This window comes from Phalangium opilio, unplaced genomic scaffold (assembly GCF_054372755.1).
Source record: "Phalangium opilio isolate 3A_F unplaced genomic scaffold, DU_Popi_V2 ptg000022l_1, whole genome shotgun sequence".
Lineage (NCBI taxonomy): Eukaryota > Metazoa > Arthropoda > Arachnida > Opiliones > Phalangiidae > Phalangium > Phalangium opilio.
The window spans coordinates 630,875-654,724 of NW_028324154.1; the positions used below are offsets into that span (position 1 = coordinate 630,875).

Sequence of the window (23,850 nt, forward strand, 5' to 3'; positions counted from 1 at the left end):
GATAGGGACTGGAGTATCGAGGGGTGATTCTAAGGAGCCCACTTCATACTCCGTGGCTTCTCGGTGCTGATCGTAATATTTCTTCTGTTGATCTTGGGCCCTCTTAGCTAACTCTTTGGACAATTCGAGTTGCGTCCGTAATTCCTCTACAGCGGAGAGTCTTTCTTCAAAGTCTTCTAAGGGCATCCCTATTTCCAAATCCCACGGAACCCGAGGTTCCCTTCCGTGATTTAAAAAGAAAGGGGACCGTTTAGTGGTATCGTGGGGGGCGGAGTTCATTGCGAACTGCAATAACCCCAAATTTGTATCCCATTTTCTATGGTCCCTTCCTACATATAGAGAAATCAACTCTACCACTACTCGGTTCACTCTTTCAGTTAAATTAGTTTGGGGATGCTAGGGACTGGAGTATCGAGGGGTGATTCTAAGGAGCTTACAGGTAGCTTTCCATAAACTGGAAACAAATTGTCTTCCTTGATCACTAAGAATTCGTTTCGGCGAACCCCATCTGACTATCAAGCGCTGCAAGGATTTGGCACAAGTTTGGGCGGTAAAATCCTTTAATGGAACTAACTCGACATACTTGGTGGCATAGTCTACGAATACCAGCAAATATTTATGGCTCTGTTTACTCACTGGCAAAGGCCCCATAATATCTACCCCAAGCATATCCCAGGGTGTGGTTAACTCTGTGGATTGCATTAACCCGGGCGTTTTCCTATTCCGGGCCTTATGCCGTTGACAAAGTAAACACCCCCGGACATATAAAATCACGTCCCGTCGAATAGTAGGCCACCAGTAGCGATATTGAACCCTTTCTAGGGTTTTATCCCGGCCTCTATGGCCCGAAAGGGGATGATCATGGAGAAGTCTCAACACTTCCTTACGGAATTGAGAGGGCAAATAGATTTTCGCCGGGCGAGCCCCTAAAGCTTTTCGGTAAAGTATATCATTTCTTAGTTCCACTAGATGATGTGTGGCGTGGGGTTTTCCCAGAAGGTCTATAAGAGACTTGAGGGCAGGTTCGTCTCTTTGGGCTCTCTTGATATCCTCCAGGGTAAAAACATGGTACATAGCATGAGGGGAAAAGGAAATGCTTTGGGAGCCTTCACTGGAGGATTTCGAGGTTGACGCGCTAGCTTCCTCGCTCCCTGAAAGATCCGGAGACTCCAAAGTCTCCCCTGTATCCCGATCCGATGCTATACTGTCCACGCCCATAACCAAGAGACTCAAGGGGGCCCTTGATAGGGCATCCGCCACTACATTTTCCACCCCTTTTTTATGGATAACTTTGAAATCGAAGGACTGGAGATAAATAGCCCACCGAACTAATCGGGAGTTGGGTTCTCTAAGGTTGAATAGCCATTGCAAAGCCCTATGGTCCGTAATCACCGTAAAGGGATGGTTCTCCAAATACGGCCTAAACCTTTTTATTCCCCACCAAATGGCCATGCATTCCTTCTCGGTGGTCGTATAATGAATTTCCGCGCCATTCAACATGGTACTGGCGTAAGCAAGTGGTATCTCCACGCTTTCCTGCTTCTGGGACAGAAAAGCCCCTAATCCTTCCCCACTCGCATCGGTGGTCAAAATACAGGGTAGTTGTGGGTTATAGGCCCCCAAGGGGGGAGCCTTGCATATAGCGTCCTTTAGTTTTGAAAAGGACTCCTCCTCTTTGGGTCCCCATATAAAGGGAGTATTCTTACGTTTTAATTTATTCAAGGGGGCAGCAATTTTTGATAAATGGGGAATAAACCGGCAATGCCACCCGGCCATGCCCAGAAATCTTTGAACGCCTTTCACATTGGAAGGCCTAGGGAAATTCAGAATGACCTCGAGTTTTGTCGGATCTATATGGATACCGGACTCATTAATAATATGTCCCAAGACTACAGCCTCTGATTGACCGAATTTACACTTCCTCAACTGTAAGGTTAACCCGGCATCTTCGAGGCGATGAAAAACGTACTCCAGAGCCTCCAGGTGTTCTTCCCAGGTCGAAGAGGGTATTATGATATCGTCTAAATACACAAAGACAGAATAGAGGTCTCCCTCCTTGAATATCTCATCCACCACTCGTTGAAAACTTGAGGGGGCATTACACTCTAAGAAATATTTGTTCCAATCTGAACAAATAATTGTGCAAAGCCTCAACACACTGGGAGCACACTTTTGCGTTCCATTTTGAACAGTAATTACAGGTACCAAAATTTAACACCAAAAAAGTGTGCTAGGTTGAGCACTTTCATGCTCATTGTTGAACACTGTGTGGTAGATTTCTTCTTAAAGATGCAAAATTGAACAGTATAGTTGACAATTTGGCACACATAATGTGTCAATTTTCAATGGTAGAAATGACAATTTGGAAAGCTTACAATGGCAGTTTTGAATGACTTTAGTGACAAATAGGCATAATTAAGGTGGCAGTTTTGAATAGTTTAGCGAACCTCCGATATTTGTTTCCTTTCTAATGGACCGAATTCGAATTTGACTGGCATCAAAATGTTGAAATTCGATTAGATGGAATTCCCGCACCTTTGGCGGTTTACGAAAAGTGATAAATAGCCTCCGAGGACTGCACTTAACGAATGTGAACATGGCCATTTTTCTCCGATAGTAATGGCGAAGCAAAGAATTAAACTCTCAAACGATTTCAAGTTTTATGTATATATAAGGGAAAGGTGAAATAGGCAATAATCCGGGATATTTAATTTGATATTATTGTAAAATGATGTTTGTAAAGACCAATTTATATATAATTTAGGATAAAGAAGCATGTTACAGTAAATTGTTGAGATATTATCGGATATTATTTTATTTTTAATGAAGCTTTTTTAAATAAACCTCATAACGTATTAGGCAAACTGACAAGATTGAACACCTTCAATGTCATCGTGGATAATCCAGCACACCTTTCACGATTGAACGTCTAATATTTCCAAACTGTTCAAGAATGAACAATTGCGTTCAAGTTTGAATACCCATTGAACGCTTTTTTCTTAGAGTGTACACAGGCCAAAGGGCATCACGTTAAACACATTTTTCCCGGTATGAGTAATGAAGGCAGTTTTGCATCTGCTGTCTGGATGTAATTCCAGCTGCCAATACCCGGATTTTTAAGTCTAGAGCAGTGATATACTTAGGACACCCTATTTTTCCAAGTGTTTCGTCAATCCGAGGTATAGGATAAGGATCTTTGATAGTAACCCGATTTAACTTCCTGAAATCTATACAAAACCGGATTTTATTCCCTTTTTCCTGAACTAATACTACTGGAGAGGCCCATGGGCTAAGGGAAGGTAGAATGATCCCATCCCGGACCATTTTTTCGATATGCTCCTCGATGATCTTTTTCTTAGATTCACTTGCCCGATACGCTCTACTGGCTATCGAGGAAGCATCCCCAGTTCTAATCTCATGGTAAACTAGATGACACCTTCTTACTTCGTCCGAAAACAACCGAGGGAACTTAGTAAGAACTCTTCTCAGCTCTTCCCTTTGTCTTCCATCCATTGTCTGCGATTCTACAGAGCAGACGATCAAAGTCTAACAAAACCTTATATTTAACTAGAAAATCCTTCCCTATGATAAAATCACAAAACAAAAAGGGTACGACAAAAAAGTCATGGGTGAAGGGTTTAGATCCTATTCGGAAGGATAACTCTACCTTTCCCCGCGTAAAAATATAATGTCCGTCACCTAAGATGACAGTTCGCGATTCATCGGGAATATCCGGATCATCGATCCCTCGGACCCTACAGATTGGTCTCCATTGGCCAATATGAATAAAAGTGGCTTGGGCCCCCGAATCTAAGTAAGTAAGGAAGGACCCATGCTCATATTCCACCGGGACAGCTATCTGTCGGGGCTCCGGGGCTGGAGTGGATATTCGGCCAAGGGTTAAGGAGGGTTTCTTTACTGCGCGGAAGGCTTTGCCCCTTCTCCAGCCCCCGCGTTTCCTTTTCCCGAACGGGAAGTCGGGGGGGGGGTTTCCGGACAATCTCGGGTTTGATGTCCCCGTACCTTACAGAGATAACACCAATAACCTCCGGAGGGGGGAGAAGCGGAAGGAGGCTGCGTATTCTTCGAGCCCCTCTGTCCCTTCCGGGCTTTAGCTGTGACCGGAGCCACAATCTTTTGGGGCCCCGAAACTGTGGTCCCTTTACTGAGGGTGTTCCCTTTTGACTCTTCCTTCCGGGCAACCTGTCCCCTATCCCTGGGGATCCGTTTCACCACCCCCTCTAATTCATGACAATATTCGCAGAACTGTCTCATAGTGGGCAGGTCCTTAAGAAGTAGGTGGGCATAGATTGGAGGATCGACATTGCGTTTCATTATTTCAATTAGATCCTCCTCCCCATATGGGCTAGTTAGGGATTGGTTAAGTTGTATAATTGTGCTAATGTAAGTATCAACCGATTCACCGGAGAGTTGTTTACCTTGATTAATCTCCCTTTTGGTATTATGCTCCGTGGTACTAGTGAAGAAAGTACTACGGAATTGCCTTTTCACTTCCGTCCACGTGAGCAAGGGGGTTAGATCTTTAAGCTGACGAAACCAGATGAGGGCCCTTTCCTGGAATACCAGGGGAATAAGTTCTAGGATATCACCATTCCCCATAGAATAATACGACACGTACTCCGTGAAGGACCGGAGGAATTCCGGGGCATTCTCCCCCTTCCTCCCACTAAAAACCAAATGGAGGGGCGGCTTTGGTCTATTTCCTCTAGCCTGGGTCACCGTAGGAGGTTGTGCATACTGGGGGGTAGTGCCTAAGGGGGCCGGACTATTCCGAAGTTCCCCCCTTACTTCAGACTTTAATTTACTTATATTCTCATTGAGGTGACGAACTCCTTGAAGTAATTTCTGAAGGATTTGAGTTAACCCTAACGTCTCAGAAGAAGGTTCTTCTCCCTCTCCTAGCCAATCTTCGTCCTCCCCACCCCAGGGGGCATTTATCCTCTCTTCACCACCTTCCGCCATTAGGCCACACGTTTGTCCTAATTACCGACTAGGGTCCTGGCAAGCTCGCCAAATTCTGTAACCGTTCTGTCGAACCCCGTTCAGAATTACCCAGATTAGAATAAGTCAGACCCGACCCTAGTTTAAGTCTTTAAAAAGACAAGTATCTAAATTAAGACAAGGTAGCCTTTCATATTTACCAAAAAGTCCATGTTTATTATGTCGCAAAATGAAGTCCAAAATAAAAGATACAACTTAGTTTAATAAATACCGGCTTAACGCCCCGCACAATCACTACTCGTTGAACTTCCCCTTTTAAGCATCGACCATGACTTTTTATACCGTTGGTAAAAAATATACGTATGCCCTCTTAGCTAAGACGGGCTGAACATATTCCCGGGAAGGAAGTTTTGTGAGGTGTGAGGAAGCTAGCCCTTACAATACATTCTCAAATTTCATGTATATTATGATTTTATAGTTAAAATATTGATTATCAAAATGAAATTTAAGTAATCAGTCCTATTTATAGCTGAAAACTTAAGTTTTGAGCTAATTTCAGGTTTACAAGTGGGGACCTAAACCGTCTTCCTACCTTATATCTGGGGACATTTGTGTATAAATCATTAGATTCTAAATTAGTGTCAAAGCCTATATGGTTCCATCAAGTATTTCAAGATCTCTTTTAACACTCGAAAAATTTACAAGTGGGGACCTTCACTGTCATTTCAAGAGACAAGTGGAGTATTTTAAACGCACATTTTCTAATTTCATGTATATTATATTTTTGTAGTTAAAATAATGATTATGAGAATGAAACTTAAGTAATCAGTCCTATTTATAGCTTTACACTTAAGTTTTGAGCTAATTTCAGGTTTACAAGTGGGGACCTAAACCGTCTTCCTTCCTTATATCTATGGACATTTGTGTATAAATCATTAGATTCTAAATTAGTGTCAAAGCCTATATGGTTCCATCAAGTGTTTCAAGATCTCTTTTAACACTCGAAAAATATACAAGTGAGGTCCTTCACTGTCATTTCAACAGATAAGTGGGGTCTTTTAAACACACATTTTCAAATTTCATGTACATTAAATTTTATGGTTAAAAAATTGATTATGAGAATAAAAATTTCATGTATATTATATTTTTATAGTCAAAATATTGATTACGAGAGAAATTTAAGTAATCAGTCCTATTTCTAGCTTAACACTTACGTTTTGAGCTAATTTCAGGTTTACAAGTGGGGACCTAAACCGTCTTCCTACCTTATATCTGGGGACATTTGTGTATAAATTTTTAGATTTTGAATTGGTGTCAAAGCCTATATGGTTACATAAAGTATTTCAAGATCAGTTTTTATCATCGAAAAATTTACAAGTGGGAACCTTCACTGTCATTTCAACAGACAAGTGGGGTCTTTTAAACACCCATTTTCTAATTTCATGTATATTATAATTTTATAGTAGAAATATTAATTATTATATTGAAATTTAGGTAATCGGACCTATTTAAGGCTTAAAACTTAAGTTTTGAGCTAATTTCAGGTTTACAAGAGGGGACCTTCACTGTCATTTCAACAGATAAATGGGGTCTTTTAAACACACATATTTATAATTTCATGTATATCATGATTTTATAGTTAAAATATTGACTATCAGTATGAAATTTAAGTAATCAGTGCTATTTCTAGCTTAACACTTAAGATTTGAGCTAATTTGAGCTAATTTCAGGTTTACAAGTGGGGACCTAAACCGTCTTCCTACCTTATATCTGGGGACATTTTGTGATTACACACTTTCAAGATCCACAAAGTGACTTCTTTGACAAGTGGGGACTTTCACCTAGCGAGACCTATATCAGAATTTTCAAAGTAATTTGGAATTAAGGTCACCATTTATGCGGTGGAAATATCGTGTGTTTTAAGGTCCCTACATATAAATGTCTTGGGTTCTTTTTCCACAGCGAGTGTTTAGTTATATGCTTTACGGCGCTCAACTAATTTTTAAATCCTCTTCTTAATGAACTAAAGTTAATTGGGTCCTCAGATATCAATCACTCCTTACTGGTCCCCAAGTGTCAATCGTGTGCCCGTAAGGGTGTGTAGGTGTGTCTGTTGTTACACCCATGTGACCGCGTTCGCAGTTTCCAAATCGGAACTGCATTCGTTGTCACGGAAATGGCTCCTCTACTTGAAATCTTACACCACCATCTTCTGCTCTTTGTCCATCCCACACGGACACCAGTCTGTACTTACTGGCTTCTAATCACCACCATCTTCTGGTCTTCCGTCTATTCCACTTAGACAATAATCTGTCTCATTGGCTTCTAACTCCATTGCCTTCGTTGGTTTTAAGACATTCGCGGCGATCAGCTAGGGTTACGAGAAACGTCTAGCCTCCCTAGGGTGGGTTGTCCACCAAAGGTTTTCGCAATTGCGGTTGTTCTTGCTTTTAACTGTAGTTCAACACACTTATATACTACCTATTTGAGTAAGGCGAAGCAACCGGCGTATGCTTCATTTCAAACGCCAATATTAGTCAAGTCTCTCAAGAATGTTTAATTGTTTTTTATCAAAACGATGTAACGCTCAATAAGGCGAACAACTAACGAAGAAAATATTTAATATTAATTATATTTATTTTAATATTTAAGATAATCTTGTCTCTCAACTCAAAATTAATACGGAAAGAGTTAAAAAGCAGTCTTTGTTTTTGTCTGTGTGTGTCCGCCCATTGTTACACTAGTGCGTCGCGTTAGCAGTTAGCCTTGTAATGATGTGTTAAGAAATCATACAGAACCTTAATATTCCCTTTTTCCATAATATAAAGTGAATATGTTGAAGTATTTTTCGTAATTACGATGCCTTTAGTAGTTTTGTAACTTGAAAGCTCTGTTTCATTTTGATATTCCAAGGACATTTTTAATATTTATATTTGAAATGGCTGTTTATATATTACTTAAGCTATACTACATCTGTATATAGAATAATCCTTGCTTTAGTTATATCAAGAAGAACGCTAAGACTTAAACTCTGTCGGTTTAATCAAGTATTATCCGTAATAGGCCTAGTGAACTAAAGAGTAAATAATTGAGGCCCAAGGTGCAGTAAACTATGGGTGTTGATTTTCGTGTCTGTATTGAAGAGACATTAACGGTTCAGAGTGAGCCGAAAGCTAAATACACGTTTAAATAATCAGGTGTAGATATTATAATAGAAGAAAAGATCATGGTGGCAATTAGACCAGTGAAAGGGCTAATGGGTAACGGATATTAGCTACGGAGTTTTCATTCTTTTTATGGTGCGCAAGACTTTCAGTGCGTCTAGTCACAAATCAGCTTTGGTGTTATTTAACCTTAACACGCATGTTGGCAAACTAAGAACATTTTTGAGGTGAGACAAGACGATAGTGTTTACACTGCAAACCAGTTGTGAATTTAGCTATGATTATATCGGGTAAACTGCTGAAGCGTAGACAATTGGGCCTTTACAAACACATAAAGGTTATATCTCTCCAAATTGTATACACTTCATTTCCTGTTCTTTTCCCCATTGATTCCATGTGTCAAAGATTTTTCTTATTTGATGTAAAATGTCGTCTGCTTTACTGTATATTCGCAATGCTTGGAATACTGCTTCAATAATTCGTAAATCTTTACTTCAAAAAAAGAGAAATAATTCCATATCTAGGTAAATAAGTTTGTAGTAGTAGACCTCTTGACTCGGAGAGGTAAAATTTTGGTTTTTCCAACTTGTTATTATCTGTACTTTGTTTTGAATAGGTGATCACAGTTATTATCAAAAATGAGGGTTACCTAACTTCAACCTACGGGCGTCAAATTATATTACTAATAATTTTGATTATGGTATCAAAAGGAAGGAACATGAACATTAATAGTCAAACCCACATCGAATGGCGGCTTGTTTGAAAGAAAAAAATCAGATGTGGGATTCACTGCAGTAGGCAATTATCAATTATATTAAATAAATGCTTACCTTAAAATGATTTCACTTGGTCTTTAAAAGATGCAAATTATATCAGCAGCGAAAAAAGACGTTTACCAAACTTTGGTCTAGTGGCGTCGATTCGCCAAAACATAAAATCGTGTTGGTTCCATCCAACGGTTAGTGAACGTTTTAGGCCTAATCCTACAAGCGTCCAAAGAAGGGTAACACGCGACACGCCTTTTTTATTCCTACTTAATTTAGACTTCGGTGAGATATTACAGTCTCTGGCTTTGAAGTTCAATTTTTTGGGTACTGTTCGCAACAAGTTGGAAAACCAAAATAACCTCTCCGAATCGAGACGAGGGGCTATTTACCAAATTAAGGTTTTTCTCGAATAATTAAATAAATATAATTGATATTTATTATATTAATCGTCAGTAATCTACCTTAATTCTAGTTAAGTTTTTTTAAGAAAGGTCATTCCTAAAATAATTTTCAACATAGCTATGGATAACGTTTGAATTCTAGCGAACACCTTTTTCACAATTTTTGTAAACTTAGCGTATATAAGGGGTTTGAATCACTGTAAATGATAAAAGAAAAGCATCAATTTCTTGAAACATTGGTAGAAGCCCTACCATTGTGAGGCTAGACGTTTCTCGTAACCTTACCCCTAACCATAATAATGGTGTAGAAGCCAATATTTATTTCTGTGAACTGCGAACGCTTTTCAGATACTGCGAATACGTTGGCTCTGATTTGGCAACTACGAACGCATTCACAGATAGACTGACAGACAAATACACAGATACGTCCAGTGTAATACCGCTCCGTGACGTCATCGTCACTCGGGGAGGTAAAAATAGGCTTTTATGCAATAAAAATATACTATTTTACTCGGTAGGTAGTTTTTATATATATATATATATATATAAATATATAAATATATATATATATATATATATATATATATATATATATATATATATATATATATATATATATATATATATATATATATATATATATATATATATATATATATATATATATATATATATATATATATATATATATATATATATATATATATATATATATATATATATATATATATATATATATATATATATATATATATATATATATATATATATATATATATATATATATATATATATATATATATATATATATATATATATATATATATATATATATATATATATATATATATATATATATATATATATATATATATATATATATATATATATATATATATATAAAAACTACCTACCGAGTAAAATAGTATACAACTGTATTATATATATATATGGCCAACATAATTATGATACGTCTGGCAACCTTCGCTCGTTGTATTAGCCGCAACGTATTATAATAACTAAATTATAGTTTTGCTACAAATTATTAAAAAGTAAAAATCAATACAAATTTCATTATCAAATTTTCACACACTAGCCCTTTACCAACTAGTCAAGACATAATTTTATTGCTTAAAATTTTCTCATTTTAGGTGGTACACTGAGAGAAAAATACCCAGTTTAAAATACAGGAAGTTCATGGAAACTGGTGTTTCCATGAATTTCTTGTCAAATTAACGGGATATTCCGTAATTCTAAAATATAGGTAGCAACATGTTATAAAAACAGGTTTTACGTTTGCCAAAACTGCATTTGTAGACTGGTGGTTTTAACTAATTTACCAAGTTAAAAACACATGTTTAAAACCAGTTAAAAGTACAAGAGATACATGTAAATAGCCAAGAAATTTTGCATGTTAATTATACCATTTTCATGTAATATTTACCGGGTCGGTGCCTCTCAGATTAACATTGAAAATCAGTATATTCTACAGCATTAGCTCATGTAACAATATCATGAGGGCTAATGATATATTTTACAGGATGAAAAACGTAACAATATCATGAGGGCTAATGATATATTTTACAGGATGAAAAACGTAACAATATCATGAGGGCTAATGATATATTTTACAGGATGAAAAACTTAACAATATCATGAGGGCTAATGATATATTTTACAGGATGAAAAACGTAACAATATCATGAGGGATATCGGTAGATTTTACAGGATGAAAAACGTAACAATATCATGAGGGATATCGGTAGATTTTACAGGATGAAAAACGTAACAATATCATGAGGACTAATGATACATTTTACAGGGTGAAAAACGTAACAATATCATGAGGTATATTGGTAGATTTTACAGGATGAAAAACGTAACAATATCATGAGGGATATCGGTAGATTTTACAGGATCAAAAACGTAACAATATCATGAGGGATATTGGTAGATTTTACAGGATGAAAAACGTAACAATATCATGAGGGATATTGGTAGATTTTACAGGAACCAAACTACATTTTTTAATAGGCGTAAATCTGTATATTCTATAGCATAGGCTCGTATAGCAATATCATGAGGGATATTGGTAGATTTTACAGGAACAAAACTGCAATTTTTGAAAGTGCTACACTTGTATATTCTATAGAATAGGCTCGTGTAACAATATCATGAGGGATATTGGTAGATTATACAGGAACCAAAACGCAATTTCAAAAAGGTGTCCCGTTTATAGTGCATTAAAACCCTTGTTTTATTTAGCAGTACAAAAACGTAAATTCTGTGAAATATTCCAGTAAAACCTCCCTTGAGAAAGTAGATTAAATTGTCAGGTGTTAAACTGCATAAAATAAGTACAGCTTCTGTAAATACTACAGAAATACTTATGTCCAGGTAAAGATGCATTAAGAGAGTTGACTAGAATTTTAAATATATTCCCTGTAAATTTCTTAACTCAATTTTCTAAATGTTATGAACTAACATGGTATTTCCACACAAAGCTGTAAATTCCAAAGATATAAAGTTGAACTATTCAAGTTAACAGATAAATTAAACAAAGCCTGTTGGGTTTAATGAACAATTTCAGTTTACAATAAGGAAATTGTAATTTAAAGAAACATGACATTTTATTTTGAAAAGTCTACATTTGGTTTATTTAGAAGAGCCCAAGGAATTCTGAAAAGACAAACAATAAAAAGTTTATTATGGAGGGAAAGGTACTATTTTCTAATTATTGGAAGGCCATTGTAAGAAAGTGGGGATCCTTAGCTTCGTATTAATTTAAATGATTCCATTTTCCTGATTTGTTTTCACGTCTTAAAACTTAATTATTTAAAAAACGTTCAAGATATCAACCAGAGGTTTTTGAGACTAATTTTAGATAATTCATAAAGAAATTAATAAATGATATACTACAGCCTAAAATCGTCAGTAGCGTAAGTTTGCAATCACACGCTTCAACAACCCGCATGGCACTACGTCTAAAGGGAGCGTGAAGTTCCCAGGCAACCATTTTTGAATCGATTTACTTTGTTAAAACTAAGTCTTCCGTTAATTGAAATATGACTTAAAATAAATCGATAAAAAAATTTCTTTGGGCAGTTTATGCTCTCTTAAAAAAAATCTCACGCGAGCGCAGCATCAGTCTACACTGAAGCCATTTTGGTAAAGCATTTTTGAAACTTTTAAAAATTTATTTAAAAATTTAGGTTTGTAGCCAAAACCTTTTTAAAACTTCATTAGTCTTTGTTTAACCGTGTTAAAATTACAGAAATTCTTTTTCCAGAAAATTAGGATTGAAAATTTAACTTACAGATTGTTATTCAGTCCAATCGATTTGAGATACTTTGTTCATTAACCCAGTGAGTTTTGAATTAACTGCAGTCTTAATCGTTGTACTATTTGTACTTATTTTTGCCAAATACCTGAAAATTAAATATTCATTGATTTATCACAATCGCCATTATGCTATATTTAAGCACTCACAAAAATGATCGAAAGTACATACCTTTGAAAAAACAAAAATGTTGCAATGCATGACGGTGGATATTTTATATTAAACACGTAGAACGTGCTAAAATAGAAACATAGTGCTGAAATTAACTCATTTCCAGGTAGATGGTCATTTATAATCTTCTTGTCAATGCTCACCATCAACTGGGAAGCTTTTCCTGTGCCCATTTTAGAACCTAAAAAGAGCAGATTTAGGTTATTATTGACATAAATTAAGGTCAGATTTACAAGTTAATTTTCAAATATACTTCACCCAAAATGATAAGAGCTGGATGAATAGGAACTTTTTTCTCGATTTCTTTCTTATCAGTTCCAGACTATAAAATATAAAAAGAGGTAATGTTAATTTCTGATGGCAGAACTAACCATTTTTAGTTACCTCAAAATGAAAAAATACATCCGTAGCATTTTCATGAAAATGTTCCATTATGAGCAGGATAACTGCCCCGGCCACTAAATTGTTGTCTTTTTCTTGGCATAGCTTTAAATTGGACAACACTTCTACACATACAGTCTTTTTGCTTTTAGCAAAAAAATTGCAAAAATTATTGTTCCTTCTTTAAAAAAAAATTATGAAAGTTTTTTTCCAAGTCTTTTCTAACTAATTCTTGTACATGAGCCATGGCTCCGTGAAATTCAAATAGATACGGCCATTTTATTAGCAATTCATCGACATTTGTGCCATCGTTAATTTCCATTCTTTGCAGAGCATACGTTTGCTTAAATTTTTCCATTAAAACACCCTCCAAAGGATGATTTTCCATTGCCATTTTAACTAGCTCAGTCCTTAGCTTTTCTAAAGAGACTTCGTCAGCTTCATTGATCTCAGGCTTGAAATAATACTCTTCACTGTGTTCTAAGCCCAAACGACCCTTTTTAGCCGGATCAACATCTCGAACTCGTGGCATTATTTTTTCGTTAACCCTGGATAAGTTTTCTAGTCTATTATACAACTGAATCACCAAGCTTCCGTAGCCATCATGACCATTTTTATCCTGAATTATTTCTCCATCTACTTGGTCCAAGACTCTTCCTGGGAAGCTCTTCATAAAGCTTTCTGCCAAACTTCTCATGTCCTTCCTCGATGGACGTAAACATTTTTTCAAAGATGCCTCGACAAGCTGACGGACGACTAAATGTCGAATGTTTTCAGGCAATATGGTTGCCTTTTCCAGGTGATTCTGCACTTGTCTTGTGAATATGTCCGAGGTCACTTTGTATTTATCAGACCAGGATGGTTAAATCCCTCCATACTTAATCGAAATAAACATTTATAATTATACATTCAAGCAAACATGGTTTTATTGCAAGTAGAAAAATCGAAGAAAATCGATTATTTTACTCTTCAACTTCCAATACTGTACAATTATATAAGCTTTACAACTTACTGGTTCTAGAGATTTCCTCTTGTGTTTAGAACCACTGGAACATTGCGTTTCAAGAGGGCCAACGTCGGCGCAAATAGTTACTTCAGGATCTGAAATATTTCAAAAAAGAAAGACTAAAATTAAAAATGCCACAAAAGTATATGTTGACTTGCACTATATGGTCAGTAATTTGAGCTGTTTGGGTAGGGTTTTCGTTCTAATCGTTTACCCCCATCCAAACTCTTAAAGGGACGGTGAAGCATTGAAACAAGTTGCTTTTATTTGATAAAGGAAGCTATTAGAAATCCAAAGCCATTAATAAAAAAACTTACCGGGGCTAGAAGACGGCTGACGGACCCCCCTTTATATACTAACCTAACCAAACAAAACCTAACCTATCCTGTTAGGCTTAATGTATGTTAGGCCTAATCTTCTAATCATTATAGGGCAATATATATAAAGGGGGGTCCGTCAGCCGTCTTATCCCCCTTAAGGAAACATTCCCGTTATTTGCAAATTATTTTTTAAAGTCTGCAACATTAGGCCTAAAAGAGCTTCCGCATATTGTACCGCAAATTCTTCCCTTTGATTTCATTTGCCATATCATTTCAAAAGCACGCGAAGCCCATGAATATAACCGACCGTCGCGCGCGAAAGAATTTGCGGTAGAATTTCACGTTTGAAAAGGATAATATTAATATAGAGGAGGCTCTTTTAGGCTTAATATTGAGGACTTTAAATAATTATTAAAAATAAACGGGGGTATTCCGGTGAGTTTTATAATAACTCCTTTTATCAAATAAATGCAACTCGTTTCATAACTTCATCCTCCCTTTAAACATTGGGAAAAACTTTACTTCGCTCGCGCGTTCAAAATGCAGTTTTTCCAATAAATATCATTACTTGGAGATAATTATATGATAATTAATTAAATTTAAGTCACGGAAACTATTTTAATCAATATTTTCACTACCATAAAAACCCGACCAGTTCCTTCTTCCTAGCCACCAAATACCATAAAATATCTAAAAATCTATCCTAACCTAACCAAACCTAACCTAACCTTTAATATGAAGGGTAAAATATAGAAAAACATGGAAAATATATATTTTAATTAATTTCCGCACCTTAATTTTAACTAATTATCCTATAATTAACCTTGAATAAATGATATTTATTGAAAAAACTGTATTTTGAATGCGCGAGCTAAAGTAAAGTTTAGCCAAACATTGAGTATAAACCATTGGGTGGGGTGGCGTAGCGGTTAGCGCTTTCGCCTCGCAGCAAGAGGATCCCGGGTTCGATCCCGGACTGTGGCACCGGGTGAAAATCTGGGAACAAATCCTTCTGCGTAGAGTTTGCAAGTTCTCTCCCCGCTTGTTAAAGGAGTTTTCCTCCGCGGTCTAACCCGGTTTCTCCTTTCCATCAAAACTTGCAGAGGTTAACGGTAATAGTTAGTATAGGGCGCTGTCGGTTAGCTGTGGCATAGGGGCTAGCCACCACCCCTCTATGCATTGTAAAGGGACCCACCTGTAAACAAGCCACAGGCTTAGTGTGGAAATCCCTTCGTAGGCAAAAGCTTAGATTATTATTATTATTATTGTGGTAACGAGAATGGCCACCCGTTAGCAAGCAGGTCTGCCTCTTCTCAATGCGAAGATTTAAATATCATGATCAAACTGATTGTGACTATATTTTTTTTAATATACAAATTTTTAGAGATACCTTCATTCAAGTTTTTTCCTGCCGCTTGTTTTGCATTTGATATAAGTTTCCTTATTTGAAGTGGCATTAGCCTCGATGGTTTTAATTCATCTTCAGTTAAATATTTTAAATCGCAAACCTTTTCCCCGCCTATATCCTTCAGCAGTTTCGTAATTTCTTTTACTTCATCCCATGTCAAATTATGGAGAGAATTTTTGACGAATTCGTCTACCTCGGTGAATTCTTCAATTGCAGTCATCTAATGAATAACAAAAAGTACGGCATAAGACCTTCGACATTTAAAATTGGCCTACAAATAACTTTAGTTTAAATGTACCATGGATTTTTCCCTTTTTGGGAATTGGTGGAGAAGTTATTTCAGTCCTTTACTTTGCATTTGTTTTAATCAAGCCATAGGATGATTAACAGAGTGCTAAGCGAAACCAATCTTTTTCCATAAACGTGATAGCTTGGCAGTGGATAAAAGTCTGAGAGATCAGAAATCTCTACTACTACCTTTTTCCCTATTTCAGTCAACTCATATAAATGTAAATTAGGTAATGAAGCTGAGTTGTAAAGGGACACATAGCCGATCACGGTGGAGTTTTTATAAACTATCATGGTTATTATCTCACCAAAAACTATGTAATCTTCTCCCGATTCAAAAATAACAAAATTTCCTTTTTCATAGGATGTGCCTTTAAAACCCAACTTGTCCGCTAACACAGTATTTTTTCTATTAAAATTCCATTGAACACTTTCGAGATGAATTTCGTTACCAAAAATATTGTGATTAAATTCTTTAGTGCTAGTAAGCTCAATAATTGGCGGAAAGGGTGTTCCAGATAAAAAATAGGCCTGCTGAAGTTGATGTTTTTCTGACAAAGTTTTAGTGATATTAATGAAGTTTTTGGTGTTTTGAGCGTATCTTTTATACACTGAATGTTTGCTTTGAAACGAAGGGTCCATAAGCGAATTAAAGGACCAAAGTGGAGAATAAGGGACGGATAGTGGTCAATAACATAATGGTGCTTAGCTTTTAATTTATATTCAGGAAACTGCTCAACCAAAGCCATTTTATATTCCAAAAGCATGCGCTTTAGTACCACTACTTCAGTTTTTGATATATTCGGAGATGTTATGATTTCAACTACTTTTTTCAATAGCAAGTATAACCCCCAAACAGGATCAGAATAATCTTTTATTTTCTCTTTGAAAAGCAGTGATAAAAGTCTTAGAAGGCACCAAATTTGAGAAGCATCGCCAACTAGTTTCTTAGAATGACCTTTCGCCACACACGGCTTGTTTCCCATATCTTTCCCCAAATACGAAAATTTCAATATTCTCCAGTTGTAGTAACTCCAAGAAAACCATTTTTTTACTACAATAAAGTAGGACAAAAACTGGTACAAGTCGTATGCCACAACACCTTCGAATAGGTCATGCGCTAAACATGGGGCCAGGCCAGGATTGCAAACATGAAAGTTTTCAAGTTCATTAAATACCGAATTGACTTGAATACCGCGGCTAGAAATCAGCTCTTTGTTCAAATTTAATTTTTTCACGTCTTTTTTGTAAGATTCGGCTGTTCTTTCAGAGAATATTTTTCCATTTTTTATGTCCTGAGCCTTAATGTGACAAAAAAGGCAAATATACCCATTCGTGAAGTTTCTTTGAAAACCACCAATTTCGTGATTACCTAAGTTATCTCCCAATAGTACAGTCATTTTAGCTCAAAACCAGAGGGAACCCGCAACAAATTGAAACAAAGCTGAAAATTTCAGATCTTATAGATTTTTGGGCGCTCTTTAACGTGGTGTGGTCTCCCACACTCTCCCATTGGAGGAATTTCCGCCATATTGGAAAATGGCGGACAAAATCGAGAAAACGTTTAATAACTCCGGTTCTACTTAACCGATTAACACGTAATTAGGCTTCCATTGTAGATCATCGTCAAACAAATAATTCACCTCTTACGATATTTTGTCCTACAACTAACCGGAAGTTCACAATCTGACTCTGAAGATTAACCTCATATAAAAATGGGAATTTAAAGCATTTTATGGTTTCTATATTCTGAATACATTTCCAAAATCGAGAAAAAGTTTAATAACTCTGGTTCTACTAACCCGATTAACAAGTAATTAGGCTTCAATAGTAGATTACTTTCAAACACATAATTTATCCTAAAGACATGTTGTCCAACAACTAACCGGAAGTTCACAATCCAGCCCGGAAGGTAAGGCAAATCTAATTTTTGAGTATTTCGAAACAGTTTCAAGCGAAATAAATGCAAAGCGGGTTTTAAACCTAAAATATATTATTCCCATTATATTTTTACCTCTTTAAGTGTCGAAGACGTCACGGAGAAGCATTATACTGGACGTGTGTGGGGGGGGTGTCTGTCTGTGTGTCGGTCACTGCGTCCGCAGTTGGCAAATCGGAGCAAACGTGTTCGCAGTAATTTTTGGCTTCTACTCCCAACGTTAGAATCAAGGTGTGTGTGGCGATCGGCTAGGGTTACGAGAAACGTCTCGCCAGGGCTTCCACCAAAGGTTCATACAATTGCGGATTTCTTATCATTTATTGTGAATCAATCGCCTTATATACCCTAAATTTCGAAAAATTGTTAAAGAGGCATACGCTAGAATTCAAACGTCAACAATAGCTATGTTTAAAATTATTTTAGGAATTAAGTTTCTTAAAACGACTTCAGTAGAATTACGTTAAACTACTGACGACTAAAGTAATTGATATCAATTATATTTTCTTAATTATTTTCTTAAAATTATTAATTGCGCCTCGTATCGGAGAGGTTTATTTTGGTTTACCAACTTGTATATAAGTTTATTTATCAATATTGGTTAAACTTAAGTTTAATCATAGTCCTCTTCTTGAGGTTGAGCCTCAAAATCTCATTTGAACAAGATACTCCCTTGCATTGTCTACAAATTGAAAAACAGACTGGACCAGTTTTACCGCATTCATATTTCAAGTCACAGACTTCCTTGCATTTACGAGGGATCATCTGCAGAAGCTCAGCTGGAGCAGGTTGTAGAGTGGTAACGATTGGTTTCAGTTCAGATCCTACTTGTCTCCAACCCCATTCTCTAGCATTTAGGCTGCTTCCAAGCCACGTTTGAACTTGGTGATAAACTTGAATGTTGCTTTGCTGCCGCACTTGTTGGTGGAAGAGAAGCTAATTCAAAAGCTCAATTCCATAATCTTCATTTAAAGTACACACTTGGTTATGTTAACTTTGTTTCAAACGCTTTAACTCAACTTTAGCCGTATTGACAAGTGTGGGCGAACAATGGTATATATTAAAATATTAAGTTTTATGATGGTAAAAAGGCTGTTTTACCCTCTCCCGTACTATACATTATAGCTCTTGCCAGAAAAGAAACAAAATTTGTCAGTAATAGGAACTATATGTTTAATTTTGGAAACGTATTCTGAAAATAGAAACCATAAATGCTTAAAATCCCCATTTTTTCTACGAGGCTAATCTTCAGGGTCAGATTGTGAACTTCCGGTTAGTTGTACGACAAAATATCGTAAGAGGTGAATTATGTGTTTGAAGGTGAGCTACAATTGAAGCCTAGTTACGTGTTAATCGGTTAAGTAGAACCGGAGTTATTAAACGTTTTCTCGATTTTGTCCGCCATTTTCCAATATGGCGGAAATTCCTCCAATGGGAGAGTGTGGGAGACCACACCACGTTAAAGAGCGCCCAAAAATCTATAAGATCTGAAATTTTCAGCTTTGTTACAATTTGTTGTGGGTTAAAACCTATTTTTCCTGTACTACAAGAGGCTAGTTACTCTCACCACATATTTTTCTCCGTTAAATAAAAACCCATCTGATTCTAAGGTCTTGAGGTCCATAACGAATCTCCTTAAACAACGATTAAAACCAAGAAGTTTAAAATTCGAGTCTTTACATAAAAGAACTAACTGCATATGATCTACGGTAGACCTAAACTCGGGTGGTATATTTACTAGAGTATAATAAACTCCGACTATTTTGTGTAATGTTTTTGCAGAACCCAGTGGGTTGACCGTTTCAAAAGCATCTTGGAATATTAACAAGTGTAGGGTTTTTTCATTTTCTATATAATACTTTTTAAAAACTTTCCCGTGTACAATATCCTTTAAAACCTGGTCTTTCCCATGAACATAGGTAGGTTTAGGGAAATTTATAAGTTTGGAAACATCGTCATTCGCCAGAAGAGCGGTCAACGTTTCACTTATTTTAACGTAGTGATAGAAACATTTATCACCTTTTTCATGTCCTACCAATATCTGAACTGGTTCTACATAATTCATTTTGTTTTTGTAAAACTTTTTCCTCAAATGTATAGTTTTTAAATCCTCGTTTGTTTTCTCCATAACGGAACTTTCGGAGTAGCTATCGAGGACCTTAGCTATAACATCCCTTGGGATTCCATTTTTTTCTAGATCTCTTTCAAGTTTTTTAGCTGAACAGGATTTCTCTAGCTGATTTAAATTTGATATTTCTTCCGCTACAAACTGAATTGTGGAATTTGGTAAAAACTTTTTGGCCTGAAGTTTAAGGTAAAACAAGCCAAGGCTGGTGGCAAACAAATCATCCGATTCTGGTTCAGAATTGGAATGATTAGCTAAGTGTTCCCTTTCATAATCTAATTCTGCGTGAGACTCTGGAACATTGGCAGCCATATTAAGAACTTCATTATCTTGTTCTGCGAAATTTATCGTATCGAGCCTATCTTGGGCTGAAAAACCATCAACTTCAGTTAGTGTTTCACGCTTTTCTTTATACTCTATTTTATGCATTCGATTAAAGTGGCATCTAAGTGAAGTTAGATTTGCATACCTTCGAAGCATGCACCCAACTACAGGACACGAAAACATTTGTCCCTTATCCCGATCATGTACTTTGAAATGGAGGGAAAGGTCTTTTAAGAGCCTGCAATGGTAATTGCAAATATTGCAGTTGTATCCCGGATGATTGGGTGGAGTTTTATTCAAAATATTAGAATCGTTATTCGAGGTGTTATTGGAATTTAATAGTGACTTGTGGTAGCGGTACGTGTGTGTTTTAAAAGTGTCAAATTTATAAAAAAACTTTTTCACATGATGGTAAGCTACAATAATATTTCACTGAGGGTAGATGTTTATGATATGAGCAATGTTTAAAGTACGATTGGAATTGATTAGTGGTAAAATTGGAGCAAGTTTTCATGGGACACGTGAACCACATCTGAAAATTAATATAAATCCTATAATTTCTCATCGACCACGTCACTAAATACTTTCCTAGTAAGTTTAAAATAAAATCCTAAATAAATATTTTGCTAGAAAATTTTTGCTAATGAATAGGGCTTTTTTTTTAAATAAGAAATCGAACCCAGTCTTCTTTTTGCCTCTAACGTACCGGTAAGTTAAACCCGAGGGGTCGGGCATTCCTACAAATCCCATGGTTTTACCAAAAATCCAAAACCTATAGAGTAATGTCAGTTCTACGTATGCAAACGTCATACCCTTCTATCTCTTAGCTCAGTGTCATCCCCCCTACCAGGCGCGTACAGTATCCCCTCTTACAAAAGCGCGCCTAGAGGGAGGGATACACAGTCTACTCCCCTCTCTACCGACACTACTCACACCCTTCTATCTCTCACTGGCGTTTGACTCCACCCACTGGTTAGAAAATGTATTCCACGAGCAGATATTCCAACCAGAGAGGGGACTGAATGACGTCGTACTAGCTTTCCCCCCTGGCCCAACTGTTAGCTTCCTATACCAAATTGATTTTGGATTTTTTAAATTTCTTAAAGGGAGAATGAAACAAGTTGCTTTTATTTGATAAAGGGAACTTAGAAGTCCAAAGCCTTTTATGAGACTTACCGGAACATCGACTTTATTTTCAATAGAATAATGTAGTTTGAAAGGTGACTAAACGTCACAGATGCGACAGTCAATGAATGAATTCCTCTATAGAGCCTGCCCGCTTTAACAGGATTGGCGAAATTTGAGAAGTGACGTCATTTCGGAGAATTAGCGCCCAAAAAAGTTTGAGAAACGGCGCCTCTCGTTAGAAAAAGTGGCGAACTAAAATGTCACTTTTAAGAAGGAGAAATATCGCAATGCACAGGCCTTGATAGATATAGGGGGCAATGGCATGATCTCATTTGCCAATTCCGTTAAAGGGAGGGTGAAAAGGAAAATAGTGTGATTTCAGAAGAAAATAGGGGAAAGTACGTATCTCTAGCTTTAGCTAGTGCAAGTCAACCCTTTCTCGTAAAAAAGCACTTGGCGGCCCAATATTTGAATTCATCCAATCAGAGAGAGGCAACTTTCCGAGGGAAATTTTCTTACATAGGCTACCACATGTAAAATAACTTAAACATAATTTAATATTCCAAAACTGAAAATTCACACCTAAAATTTAAAAAATTAAAACCTAAAAAAGCCCAAAAACTAACGTAAAGAAAAAATCTGTTTATCTCTCTAAAATCTAAAAAACGGGTAGTTTTCCACTATTATAATCCCTATCGAAGCTGAATAGCGGGTTGGTTCGAGAGGCCAAGCACCTCTCTCTAAGCAGAATTTATAGAAAGTGTGACCAGCCCGTAATTCCCCTGTGTGTGTGGAAAACTTTCCATTCGTAAATTTTCGACTCCCGCAGGGGAAACGGTTAGCGAGAACCGAGGGGTCGGGCACTAGCCAAAATCCCATACATTTTCATCGAAATTCCAAAATCTTTAGATACGTCCTATAGAATGCAGAATTGACAAATGAAAATCCCTCCTACATTATATTGCTTTCAAAATTCCGAACACCAAAATGCCATATGTCCGACCCCTCGGCAAGAACCCTTCCAACTTTTCCTAGAAAATCGTCAAGGTCGCCCCATTGTTAGTCTCCAACTCTCGATGCCCCTTTTTTGCTGGAAGCGGGTCGTCGGTCTTTAACCCATATTAGAATAAAATCCGCGATTTCCCGCCAAAAACGCAATCATAAAATGGCGGAAAAAAGCCTTAACTCGACGCCTCGCGAAATCCTACGAGATACGTACTTCACCCTATTGGCCCCATTAACTTACTCGATAACTTTTACAATTATGTAGGGGAATTATTGTATAATAATATTCATTACAAAAATCCGGTGGACTGGTACACTTTTTATGTCCGTCCCCACCTTAAAATAGTCCGCCGAACACAAAGGGAAATTAACTTACTCGATAACTTTTATAAATATGTAGGGGAATTATTTGAGAGAAATTCACCCCTTTAATCTAGATTTGATACTACATCCCACTTTTCAAAATTTCCGATTTTCCCCAAACACAACGAGATTAACATTTTAATTTTTCTACAATATTTCCTTTTGTCGGGGGTTATGAACATTTTTGATTTAACTTAAGAGCTGTAATTAAAGTGCTGACATACCTTTCTATCCGTTGAAGCGAATTGACGTTTGGTGAAAATAAAGTTGACTCGAAGGAAAAATTCCACCGTGAAGAATATACCATATGAGCACACTGGAATATTTAATAAATTATATACCGGTATATTTATAGTAAAATCACATTTCTGGATATAATTATTTTTCGGATGCAGGTACCTTTTGGATAATTATAGACGTTTCCAACCAGGTTCCTTCATAAAACTTCCCAGTTTGTTCTTGACTAACCAGAACTTCCAGAACTTGTAAGTCAAGGTCTCAAGGACTGCGGCGGGTGACGACCGATCGCAGAACACTGCTAAACTAGGCTAGTTCCTCTTTACCCTTCTGCAAGATTGCCTTTGATTGTGCACTGGCCCCGGGCAGCTTTTCTTTGCTTATACAGAAAAGCATTCCCACGTGATTCCACACCCAGCTTTCTACACCAACCCCCCCCCCCTTAACTCTCCAAAAAGAGGAATTTACCAATGCGTTAGAGGTATAGCTTAGTAGGAGGTCAAAACTTATACTGAAATTATATA

The 23,850-nt window shown here is 36.7% G+C and overlaps 1 long non-coding RNA gene across 1 annotated transcript; it reads right to left on the minus strand.

Annotated features, from left to right (window-relative positions):
* Positions 1–11,947: 11,947 nt before the first annotated feature.
* On the minus strand, positions 11,948–23,571 carry LOC149694572 (uncharacterized). The gene is made up of 4 exons (XR_016382514.1): positions 23,489–23,571; positions 23,314–23,405; positions 12,611–12,722; positions 11,948–11,973 (listed from the first exon to the last, which is right to left on the minus strand). It is a non-coding gene; the product is annotated as an uncharacterized LOC149694572 (long non-coding RNA).
* Positions 23,572–23,850: the final 279 nt, after the last annotated feature.